We start from the raw sequence: 13,224 nt of genomic DNA, 5'->3' as shown, positions 1-13,224 counted from the left end.
ATTTGCTGCTTTTATACTTTTCCTACCTATGTATTCCTATGTTCACCTAATGTATTCCTTCCTCATTGCCTATTGATATTCCTCTACCCTGAAGGAAATCTTTGTTCTTAATCCCAATTTCTTTAAACAAAATTCTGCCCAAACACCTGGACTCCTATTTTATATTTCTATAGTGCTTTGAAAAGTATAAAGCAAATTAATAAAAGAGAAATATTGGGATACATTTTATGAAATAATTTAACAACTCCAAACAGTCTAAGGAACAAATTAATTTTTCTACCTTCTTTAGTGTCCCTAAACTTTGATGACCAATACAGACTGAAGAACATAACCATTTCTGATAGCAATAATAGCTATTATTTTAAGACGCTAAGTTAGTGTGATGCCTGTATCCATGGGAGTCTCCAGGATCTTTTCACGTTGTCTGCAAATATGTTGTGTGAGGCTTGAGTTTTTTTTTTTTTTTTTCATATACTTCAACCAAAACATTGCATCACAAAAAATTGAATGTAGACATATATATGAGAATTATTAAGTCAGCATAAAAGAGATTTGAAAAATGTTAAACTAATACAACTCTGTTCATTAGATGTTTTTAATTTTGAAGATATAATTATTTTTCACACAATGTTATCTAGTTAAAATTTAATGGTCTTATTATTGGCATTTTCAAATGGATTAATATTTTAAAATTTCTGTTTAGTTTTTAATACCATACGTATCAATAGCTATTATTTATCAGATATTCTTTACCACATAAACAAATGCTCCTTGGGGTTCTCAGTAATTTCTAATAGTGTAAGGGGATCCTTAAACCAAATGGTTTGAGAACTATTCCTCTAGGAAACTTTTCTCAAAATATGTCCACTGATTATCTGCATCAGAATTATTAATATCTGTGATACTTGATAATAATATAGGTTTCTGTACTCCATATAAGTCCTACTAAATCATAACTTCTGGGGTCATGAACGTATTTTTAACATGACCCTCAGGTAATTATTAAGTACATTAATGTTAGAAAAATTTAATAAAGAGGTATATCGACTTTGGAGTCTGATGGATTCAAACTCTAGTTCTGCTACTTCTTGTTTGTCATCCTAACCTATACCACTTTCTGCCAACCAATTTCTTACTCTTACTTTCCCCTCACTCCCATCTCTTGAATCCTCCTCCAATTGCACATCATCAATTAAATACTTCCTCATTTCCAGAGTAAGATGGAAAATTTGTATGCAAGAGGTATTTAGGGGCAGCAATCTGGCTCTGAGTGAAAGTTGCTGTTGTTGTTGTTCAGTCACAAAGTTGTGTCCAACTCTTTGCAACCCCATGAACTGCAGCACACCAGGTTTCCCACCATCTCCTGGAGTTTGCTCAAACTCATGTCCATTGAGGCAGTGATGCCATCCAATCATCTCATCCTCTATCATCCCCTTCTCTTCCTGCCCTCAATCTTTCCCAACATCAAGGTATTTTCCAGTGAGTCAGCTCTTCTCATCAGAAAAAGTTAGGGACTTAAAAGTTGCATTTTCATAGGAAGCACATTGCTTCTACTTAAGATTGTCTCACTTGGAGATGTGGAGATGATAAGAATTTGGAAGGGGGTTATACTGCCTAGGCTGTGCCTTGGCATCAACACTTACCTATTTGCTTCTGCTCTTGAACAGGGAAGACTTCAAAGGATTCTACTTTCTTTTCCTCACTTTGGGGCACACAGTACAGTGAAGATGGCAGCCATTTTGTCTTCCCTTGGTGCTGCCCCTGTCTGTTATCCTAACAAACCTTCCATCCACTTCCTCAATCCTTGCTGTGATTTGAATACACAGTTCTGACTAGAGGTCTGAAACTGATTATGATGTCATTATAACAGAAACCCAACAGAAATCATGAATTTTGCCCAGCTGTGAAAAATCGCTTTAAGAACCCCAGGCTTATTTAAATATAGCAAATTTTTTTTTTGGAAAACAGTGCAATTCAAGATAAAGTCCACTAATGCTCAAGCTCAGAATCATATAGGCTGTTTTTTTTTTTTTTTTTTTAATGCAGAGTCCTAGGCTTCATCCCAGGCTAAGTGTTATCAGAGTCTCTAAGTCCCACAAACGTGTAATTTTAATAATTTCCTCAGGTTATTATGGTAAAAAGTCCAAAAACCATTCCATGAGGAAATTTCAACAATAAAAATAAGAGAAACATAAGTGTATTTTGTATAACAACTTAGTTCCTTTGTTGATTGCAAATAGATAAATGATGTTACCCACATGCTTTTCCATACAGTCATAATATTTGCTTCAATTTATGTAAAACTTTATACTATTTTATCAGTGTGCCAGTTGTACCTGGATGAGGGAGGCTAATTCACACTAACTAAAGTCCATGATATCAATGCATAAATCAGATGCTCATGCATTAGTTTATAACTGGAAACATTGTAAACACAGGGTTGTTCAGTTTGATAACCAGCATCCTGAATCCATTAGATAAAACATGTACAAAGTACAAAATTCAAAGTACATATGAACCTGAAAATCATTAAAAAATGACTCAGTAGATATTCTTAATGATTACTGCCTCAAGATTTAATCTGATCTACCTAGACATGGAACAACAGACTAGTTCCAAATAGGAAAAGGAGTAGGTCAAGGCGGTATATTGTCACCCTTCTTATTTAACTTATATGCAGAATACATCCTGAAAAACACTGGGCTGAAGGAAGCACAAGCTGTAATCAAGATTGCCGGGAGAAATATCACTAACCTCAGATATGCAGATGACACCACCCTTATGGCAGAAAGTGAAGAAGAACTAAAGAGCCTCTTGATGAAAGTGAAAGAGGAGAGTAAAAAGTTGGCTTAAAGCTCAACATTCAGAAAACTAAGGTCATGGCATCCAGTCCCATCATTTCATGGCAAATAGATGGGGAAACATTGGAAATAGTGGCTGATTTTATTTTTCTGGGCTCCAAAATCACTGTAGATGGTGACTGCAGCCATGAAATTAAAAGATGCTTACTCCTGGGAAGGAAAGTTATGACCAACCTAGAAACCATATAAAAAAGCAGAGACATTACTTTGTCAACAAAGGTCTGTCTAGTCAAGGCTAGTTTTTCCAGTAGTCATGTATGGATGTGAGAGCTGGACTATAAAGAAAGCTGAGCACCGAAGAATTGGTGCTTTTGGACTTTGGTGTTGGAGAAGACTCCTGAGAGTCCCTTGGACTGCAAGGAGATCCACCCAGTCCATGCTAAAGGAGATCAGTCCTGGGTGTTCGTTGGAAGGACTGATGTTGAAGCTGAAACTCCAATACTTTGGCCACCTGATGCGAAGAGCTGACTCATTTGAGAAGACCCTGATGCTGGGAAAGATTGAGGGCAGGAGGAGAAGGAATGACAGAGGATGAGATGGTTGGATGGCATCACTGAGTTTATGGACATGGGTTTTGGTGGCCTCCAGGAGTTGGTGATGGACAGGGAGACCTGGTGTGCTGCAGTTCATGGGGTCACAAAGAGTCAGACACGATTGAGCGACTGAACTGAACTGAACTGAACCAATATCCACCATTAGGTGGGCAACTAAAGTATTCCAATCTGATAATCAGGGCACTCTCTTTCCTAGACATTGCTGGAAACATGCAGCTAGTTCTCTGATTTTCCCTAATGCATTTTTTTTTTCTTTCTGATAATTCAGTCTTCCATTAATTGATTAGATTTTACCTTTTCAATTTATGTTCACATTCTATTCATGCCTCCCCGGAACTCAACCAAAACTTTTAGGTGTCCAAATTAAATTATCTACTAGAAGCAGTCCTTTGGGTTACTTTTGCAGGTGGCTTATCTTACTGTGGCTTCTAATTTTTCTCAACTTCACCTTGAATTTTTGACACCATTATACTGAAAAAGGCAAAACTATTTAAACAATTAAAAAAAAAAAACCAGTGGTTTCCAGGGATGCGGCTGTGGGAGAAGGAGATGAATAGGCAGAGCACAGAGGATATGTAGAGCAGTGAAAATACTATGTATGATACTATAATGGTGTATACATGTCACCACTGTTGTTCTGTTGTTTAGTCACTGTCATATCCAACTATTTTGCAATCCCATGGACTATAGCCTGCCAGGTTTCTCTCTCCATGGGATTTCCCAGGCAAGGATACTGGAGTGGGTTGCTATTTCCTTCTCCAGGGGATCTTCCTGACCCAGGGATTGAACCCACACCTCCTACATTGGCAAGCAGATTATTTTACAATTGAGCCACTAGGGAAGCCCATATACATCACCATGCCTTTGTCCAAACCCATAGTATCTGCAATGCCAAGAGTCTACCCTAAGGTAGACTTTGGGTGATTATAATGTATCAGTGTAGGTTCATTTTTGGTAAAAACAAACGAAGAACATACAACCTGGGTCTTTTCCTGGGATGGGAAGATACCCTTGGAGAAGGAAATGGCAACCCACTCCAGTATTCTTGCCTAGAAAATTCCATGGACATAGGAGCCTGGCAGCTACAGCCCTTGGGGTTGCAAAAAGTCAGACACAACTGAGTGACTGAGCACACACACACATGAGCATGTGGAGGGCAGAGTGCAAGGAAATCTCTGTACCTTTCTCTCAATTTTATTGTAAACCTAAAACTTCTCTAAAAAATAAAGTCTTAATGTTGATGTATGGCAAAACCAATACAATATTGTAAAGTAATTAACCTCCAATTAAAATAAATAAATTTATATTAAAAAATAAAAAACAATGTTCTCTAAAAAAACACATTCCAAATGAAATTACTATAAATGATAAGTATGCCATACCATCTTTCTCAAAAGATGTTCAGTTATACTAGTATTTCCATCTTTTAGCATCTTTAATCTTTTTTTTTAATCTTATCTTCACTTTCTAAGGAAATGGGATGATTCCTGTTCTACCAATACAATGCAGTTCTTCTATGAGTGCTCATTCTTACCCACAGATTTTTTTTTAATTAAATATTTTTTAAATGTATTTTTTACAAGCTAATAATTAACACATATTTTTTTGTTAAGATTGTAATCTATGATCATTTATCTACGAAATTCTTTGTTCAGGCCTTATAGATTGTGAAAATGTTTCAAAAGAGCAACTTGAGGGAAGCTAACCTTGTTGTTATTTCAAAGTTATGAAAACTCAGTATGAAACTTTTATTTTAAAAGCATGAGTTGTAAAAGGCAGAACAGTAAAATTAGTAGTAAAATGAAAGGATGTGTACTAAATTGAGAAGGATCTTGGACTTAGAAAAGGGTTGCAATGCTAAATCTTAGCTTTACTAGTTATATAACTGTAGGCTAGTCTTTTAGCCTCTGTGAATCCAGTCTTCACATTGGTAAATAAAAAAAGTTGTCTCTAAAAAAAAAAAAAAAAAGTTGTCTCTATTGTATGGCTTTGGGTGAAAATCAAATATAGTCTTATAAGTGAACATACTTCAAACAGTTAAATGTTACAGGCTGAAATAATTTAATATTTTTAGAGTTGTTAGTATTAAGAATTATCATGATATCATGAGGACATAAATGGAGGCCCTGTGACAAATTTTGAAATTCAGGTATATCTGAATGACATCTCTCTCTCTCTTCCTCATGCACATACACAAACAAGCACACAATGGTAAAGTTTTAGGAGGGTGCTATAAAAAATACAGACTGCTATGCAAATATTGTGCATCACATATACCCCACTTGCATACATATTATTCTTTACTCTTTTTTTTCTGTCCTGTCCCTCTTCTACCCTGCCCAATTCTAGTTACCTTTCTTTAAAGAAAATCTGATGTGGTCACTCCCTAAAATTTATTTAATTGAACTTGAATTCCTTAGTTTGGCAGAATGACCCTGATCCTGACCTGCTTCTCCAAACTCATTTCTCCTTAACTCTTCCTCTTATTTTCTCTTTTTCTTCCATGTGTCACTGAAATGCCTATGCTTCAGCAACAGAAAATACCTTACTACTTCTCAAATATATTTCCTAATTCTTTGTACAAACATTTTGTTTCCTTTGCCTAGAATACTTTTGCTTTAACCTCCAACTTTCCAGATCCTCCTAGTGGGAAACAAGTTCTTTATCCCTATGTTACTATGGCATGTTCACTAGTTACTTCAGCCAATATTTATTGAGTGTTTACTATGCACCCAGCACTGTGCTAAAAAATGCTGGTGACATTATAATATAGCCATGGTCCCTCACAGATTTTAGGAATGTTCATTTTAAATAAATAACCTACAAATAACTATATAATTATATAGTTACATATAACAAGTAGTTATAACAAATTAACTACACATACACATACGTATACACACACACACACCTATGTACAAGGGCTTTCCTGGTGGCTCAACTGGTAAAGAATCCACCTGCAATGCAAGAGACCTGGATTTGATCCCTGGGTTAGAAAGATCCCTAGGAGGAGGGCATGGAAACCCACTCCAGTATTCTTGCCTGGAGAACCACCTAGGATAGAGGAGCCTGGCAGGCTGCAGTCCATGAGGTGACAAAGAGTTGGACATGACTGAGTGATGAAGCACAGCAAAACTATATATTTATAACTGTTAGAGTGCTATAAAGAAAATAGAAAGGGTTTTATAACAGCACATAACTAGTACTTAGTCAATGGGATCAGGAAGATCTCTCTCTCTGAAAGTGGGAATTAAAATAAGACCTGAAAGAAGAATAGTCATTAATCAGATAAAGAGGATGAGGATTATTAATTCAAGGCAGAAGGAAAAAATATATGAAGGTACTGAGGCACAAATGAGCTTGGTTCTTTTAAGAAACAATAGGCCAATATGACTGGAAAGTAATGATTAACAGTGATGGTGCCATGCGATGATGCTGAGGAAATGGGCAGGAGCATGATCATGAAGCTAGTGGAGGTGATGGAATACCAGTTGAGCTATTTCAAATCCTGAAAGATGATGCTGTGAAAGTGCTGCACTCAATATGCTCCCAGCAAATTTGGAAAACTCAGCAGGGGCCACAGGACTGGAAAAGGTCAGTTTTCATTGCAATCCCAAAGAAAGGGAATGCCAAAGAATGCTCAAACCACGGCACAATTGCACTCATCTCACACACTAGTAAACTAATGCTTAAAATTCTCCAAGCCAGACTTCAGCAATACATGAACAGTGAACTTCCAGATGTTCAAGCTGGTTTTAGAAAAGGCAGAGGAACCAGTGATCAAATTGCCAACATCTGCTGGATCATCAAAAAAGCAAGAGAGTTCCAGAAAAACATCTATTTCTCCTTTACTGACTATGCCAAAGCCTTTGACTGTGTGGATCACAATAAACTGGAAAATTCTGAAAGAGATGGGAATACCAGAGCACCTGACCTGCCTCTTGAGAAACCTGTATGCAGGTCAGGAAGCAACAGTTCGAACTGGACATGGAACAACAGACGGGTTCCAAATAGGAAAAGGAGTACATCAAGGCTGTACATTGTCACCCTCCTTATTTAACTTCTATGCAGTGTGAATCATGAGAAACACTGGGCTGGAGGAAGCACAAGCTGTAATCAAGACTGCTGGGAGAAATACCAATAACCTCAGATATGCAGATGACACCACCCTTATGGCAGAAAGTGAAGAGGAACTAAAGAGCCTCTTGATGAAAGTGAAAGAGGAGAGTGAAAAAGTTGGCTTAAAGCTCAACATTCAGAAAACGAAGATCATGGCATCCAGTCCCATCATTTCATGGCAAATAGATGGGCAAACAGTGGAAACAGTGTCAGACTTTATTTTTCTGGACTCCAAAATCACTGCAGATGGTGACTGCAGCCATGAAATTAAAAGACGCTTACTCCTTGGAAGGAAACTTATGACCAACTTGGACAGCATATTAAAAAGCAGAGACATTACTTTGCCAACAAAGGTCCGTCTAGTCAAGGCTATGGTTTTTCCAGTGGTCATGTATGTGAGAGTTGCTTCAGTCATGTCCGACTCTGTGTGACCCCATAGATGGCAGCCCACCAGGCTCCCCCATCCCTGGGATTCTCCAGGCAAGAATACTGGAGTGGTGAAACCACTTAGCAGCAACAGCAGCAGCAGCAGTTAGGACTTGGTGCTTTCTCTGGCTGGGGAACTAAGATCCTGCAAGCCAGGTAGTGCATTCAAAGAAAAAAAAAAATAGGGAAAGAAATTAGACCCTTGCTTCATGCTAAGCCATATATAAAAACTTAACTCAAAATGGATCACAGACCCAAATTTAAGAGCTAAAATAAGTAACTCATAGAAGAAAAAAGATAAAATTTTCATGACCTTGAGCAGGGCAGAGATACAATACTGAGGGTGTGACCCATAGAAGACAAACTTGATCAATTTGAATTTATCAACTTCTGCTCCTCAAAAGTCACCAATAAGAAAATAAACTTAAAAGCGACAGACTAGTAGAAAGTATTTGCAAATCACAGATCTAATAAACAGCTTGTAGATACACAGCCACGGCTGGTCCAGGGGCTACTTTCTGCTGCCTGAGTGCCTTGTCTATAGTGGTAGGGGGTGGGGGGCCTTAGGCTTGGCCTCCTACAGGGCTCATACAGCTAGTTTCTGGATTCCCACAGGAAGGAGCTCTTTCACAAGACCAACAAACACCACTTTTTACATGGACTAGCCCTGGAAGGGATGCTCCTGTGCAGAAAGTCCCTTTAGTCAGGGTTACTGGTAGCTTTTGGAGCACCTTATTCTGCACCAGCTTTAACTACTAGGCTCTGAATGGAGACCCCAGCACCCAGAACTTTGGCCTCTGTGAGAAGGAGTCTGCTATTCAGGCTGGGTTGTTTGGTTCTTTGAGCTTCTGTATGTTTAATTTCTGGGTATTTTTTTTTTTTTTTGAGAATTTGAGGAGGTAGGGGATTAAAAGAGAAAGGCATATTAAAAAAATAATAATAAAATAAGCTTGTATACAGAGTATTTGAATAACACTTATGACTCAATAATTATTAGGAAGAAAAAACAAATTAAAAATAGGCAAATAATTTGATTCAACATTTTGTGAAAGAAGATATGAATGGATTAAAAGGATATGAAAAGATATGCAACACCATTAATCATTAAGTTAATTTACTCGCCAAGTCGTGTCTGACTCTTTGCATCATCAATCATTAGGGAAATGTAAATCAAAATACCAATTAGAAACTGCTACATATCCACTGCTGCTACTACTGCTGCTTGCTAAGTTGCTTCAGTCGTATTTGACTCTATGCAACCCCATAGACGGCAGCTCACCAGCCTCCCCCATCCCTGGGATTCTCCAGGCAAGAACACTGGAATAGGTTGTCATTTCCTTCTCCAATGCATGAAAGTGAAAAGTGAAAGGGAAGTCGCTCAGTCGTGTCTGACTCTTTGCGACCCCATGGCCTGCAGCCTACTAGGCTCCTCCGTCCATGGGATTTTCCAGGCAAGAGTACTGGAATAGGGTGCCATCGCCTTCTCCAACATATCTACTAGAATGGCTAAAATAAAAAAGACCAACGGTATCAAGGTTTGAGGATGTAGAGAAAGCAGACCAACTATGCATTGTTGGTGGGAATATAACATGGTACAGACACTTTGGAAAACATTTTGACAGTTTTTTAATAAGTCAAACAAAATTTTCCCACATAATAGCCATTTTACTTTATGGCCTCTAATGAGAATAAATAAAAATATATGTCCACACAGAGGCATGTTGTCACTATTCATAGAAGCATTACCCATAAAAAGAAAATAAATGGAAAAAATGTAAATGTCCAGCACCAAGTAAATGAATGGGAGAAGGCAATGGCACCCCACTCCAGTACTGTTGCCCGGAAAATCCCATGGATGGAGGAGCCTGGTAGGCTGTGGTCCATGGGGTCGCTAAGAGTCAGACACGACTGAGTGACTTCACTTTCACTTTCCACTTTCATGCATTGGAGAAGGAAATGGCAACCCACTCCAGTGTTCTTGCCTGGAGAATCCCATGGACGGAGAAGCCTGGTAGGCTGCAGTCCATGGGGTTGCACAGAGTCAGACATGACCGAAACGACTTGGCAGCAGCAGCAGCAGTAAATGAATGAAAAAAATGTGCTATATTTACACAATGGAATACTATTCATCACTTAAAAGGAACAAGTTGATACATGCTACAACATGAATACACCTTAAAAGTATGCTCAGTGTAAGAAGCTAGGCACAATGGACCATGTATTATAGTATTCCATTTATATTAAATGTACAGAAAAGGCAAATTTACACAGAAAGAAAACAGAAGAGTATTTGCTTAAGCCTGAGGATGGGAGAAGAGATTTACTGCTAATGGGTTTCACAGAATTTCTGGATGATGGAAAAATTTTAAAACTGAATTGTGATGATTGTTGCACAATTCTATTAATCTACTAAAATCATTGAATTATACACTGAAAAGAATAAATTTTATAGTATGTATTGAAATGTAGTATGAAAAAGTGAAAGTATTTTTGCCTAGAGAATTCCATGGACAGAGGAGCCTGGCAGGCTACAGTTCATGGGGTCGCAAAGAGTCAGACATGACTGAATGACTAACATTTTCACTTTTTCACTTTTTCATACTAAATTCAAAAAAATCTGTTTTAAAAAACACAGGGATGTTTTAAATGGAAGAACTTGGTGGATTTCCTTTATGGAACCTACATGACTTTTGTTAGGCTTAACTCTATGTACTAATTTTCATAATTTCTCCATTTACACTAACACTACTTACAAAAAAATGAATCACAAGCCTGTATCTCCAGCCCCAATTGCTAATACTTTTCCCAGTTCTGGTTTCATATATCCAGTTATGTTTCTGACTACTTCCTGCTAGGAAGAAAGGCAATGCTGAACAATGTACAAACTAATGCAAAAATGCACTCATTTCACACACTAGAAAAGTAATGCTCAAAATTCTCAAAGTAAGGCTTCAACAGTACACAAACTGAACTCCAGATGTTCAAGCTGGATCTAGAAAAGGCAGAAGAACAAGAGATAAAATTGCCAACATCCACTGGATCATAGAAAATGCAAGAAAACTCCAGAAAAAACATCTACTTCTGCTTCACTGACTACACTAAAGCTTTTGATTGTGTGAATCACAACAAACTGGAAAACTCTTAAAGAGATGGGAATACCAGACCACCATACCTGCCTCCTGAGAAACCTACATGCAGGTCAAGAAGCAACAGTTAGAACTGGACATGGAACAATGGGCTGTTCAAAATTGGGAAAGAATATGTCAAGGTTGTGTATTATCACCCTGCTTATTTAATTTATATGAAGTGTACATCATGCAAAATATTGAGCTGGATGAAGCACAAGCTAGAATCAAGAATGCAGGGAGAAACATCAAAAACCTGTTATGCAGACGACACCACCCTTATGGCAGAAAGCAGAGAGCAACTAAAGAGCCTCTTGATGAAAGTGAAATATGCGAATGAAAAAGCTGGCTTAAAACTCAACATTCAAAAAGCTAAGATCATGGTATCTAGTCCCACCACTTCATGGCCAGTATGGGGAAACAATGAAAATAGTGACAGACTTTATTTTCTTGGGCTCCAAAATCACTGTAGATGATGACTACAGCAATGAAATTAAAAGATGCTTGCTCCTTGGGAGAAAAGCTATGACAAACCTAGACAGCATATGAAAAATCTAATACATCACTTTGCTGACAAAGATCCATATAGTCAAAGCTATGGTTTTTCCAGTAGTCCAATAGTCATGTATGGATGCTTGAGTTGGACCATAAAGAGGGCTAAGTGCTGAAGAATTGATGCTTTTGAACTGTGGTGCCAGAGAAGACTCTTGAGAGTCCCTTGGACAGCAAGGAGATCCAACCAATCCATCCTAAAGGAAATCAGTCCTAAATATTCATTGGAAGGACTGATGCTGAGGCTGAAACTCCAATACTTTGGCCACCTGATGTGGAGTCAATCATTGGAAAATATTCTGATCCTGGGAAAGATTGAAGGCAGGAGGAGAAGGGGATGACAGAGGTTGGGATGGTTGGATGGAATCACTGACTCAATGGACAGGAGTCTGAGCAAGCTCCAAGAGATGGTGAAGGACAGGGAAGCCTGGTGTACTACAGCCTATGGAGTCGCAGAGTCGGACATGACTGAGCAACTGAATAACAAAAACTTTCTGCTAACTCCACTTCTCTACCTCAATAAGACTTCCTTCTCAAATTTTCCATAACTATGTTATTACTGCTTTTTGTATCTTCTCATACCCTTAGTACCAATATATAACATCTCATTATGATACGTTTTACTTATTAATATAATTGCACTTTTGATAATTCATGCTTTTATTTTTTTGCTAGTAAATTAAACTGTGACCTACAAAGGCAACTTTCAATGTTTTTTTTTTTTCCCCTACATTCTCAAAACAATCATCACAGTGCTAAGTATAGAGAAGGTGATCATTAAATGGATGTTTCAATTTAAATTAATAATTCACATTCTTGCATTCATTTATCCTAAGTTTATGAGCACCTACTATGTGTAAGGCACTGGGTTCACTGTCATCAAGGAAGCAAATAAATATATGATACATAATCTCTCTTATGAAGGCATGTATAATCCAGCTGTGCACGTGAAGATTTAGCGATACAAGACTACCATTCAGAAAAGATGTCAAGAAGCAATGCATGATTAAGAGAAATGAGGAAACAAAATCAGTGATTCTGGGATCAGAAAAAGAGCTAAACTGGGTCTTTAAAGAGATAAAATGTTTCTTTTTATTTAAAACATAGAGAGGTTGAGAATATTTCAGGCAGTAAAAATGGACTAAGTGAGAAGGAAAGAAATGAGAATTCAAGGTTTATGTAGAGGATTGGGGAGAAAATTAAGTTTAAAAAGTTGATTAAGGTCAGAAATTGAACAGCCATGAAGGTCTAATTTAGTTTTCCAGACATAATTCTTTTAAAATAGCCATTTACTGAGCACTTAATATGTGACTGGTGGTTTACATACATACATACATAGCTGGCAATTGTTGCATGTTGGATACTGGGCATCCATTTCCTCATTCTCCTAATACTCTGATTTTCTCTTGAGAAGAATCTAATGGGACTATAACTAGAAGCCTTACCCTATTGTAGTGAAAGGGCAAACAATTAAATTGAAAGTGACTGAAGTTTCAGTTTATCTTATCCTAAACCATGATTAGACTACTTTGGTTATGAGGTCCTGTGTTTTTGCCTTCCTAGGTATCCAGAGATACTTCAGTTCCT

At 37.7% G+C, this 13,224-nt stretch overlaps 1 protein-coding gene across 1 annotated transcript in view; it reads right to left on the bottom strand.

The window, feature by feature from the left end:
• FAM133A (family with sequence similarity 133 member A) overlaps positions 1 to 13,224 on the bottom strand; it is a 46,571-nt gene that overhangs the window by 23,567 nt on the left and 9,780 nt on the right. The window lies entirely within an intron of this gene.

This window comes from Bos mutus, chromosome X (genome assembly GCF_027580195.1).
Source record: "Bos mutus isolate GX-2022 chromosome X, NWIPB_WYAK_1.1, whole genome shotgun sequence".
Classification (NCBI taxonomy): Eukaryota; Metazoa; Chordata; class Mammalia; order Artiodactyla; family Bovidae; genus Bos; species Bos mutus.
This window is presented reverse-complemented; position numbering and strand designations above follow the sequence as displayed.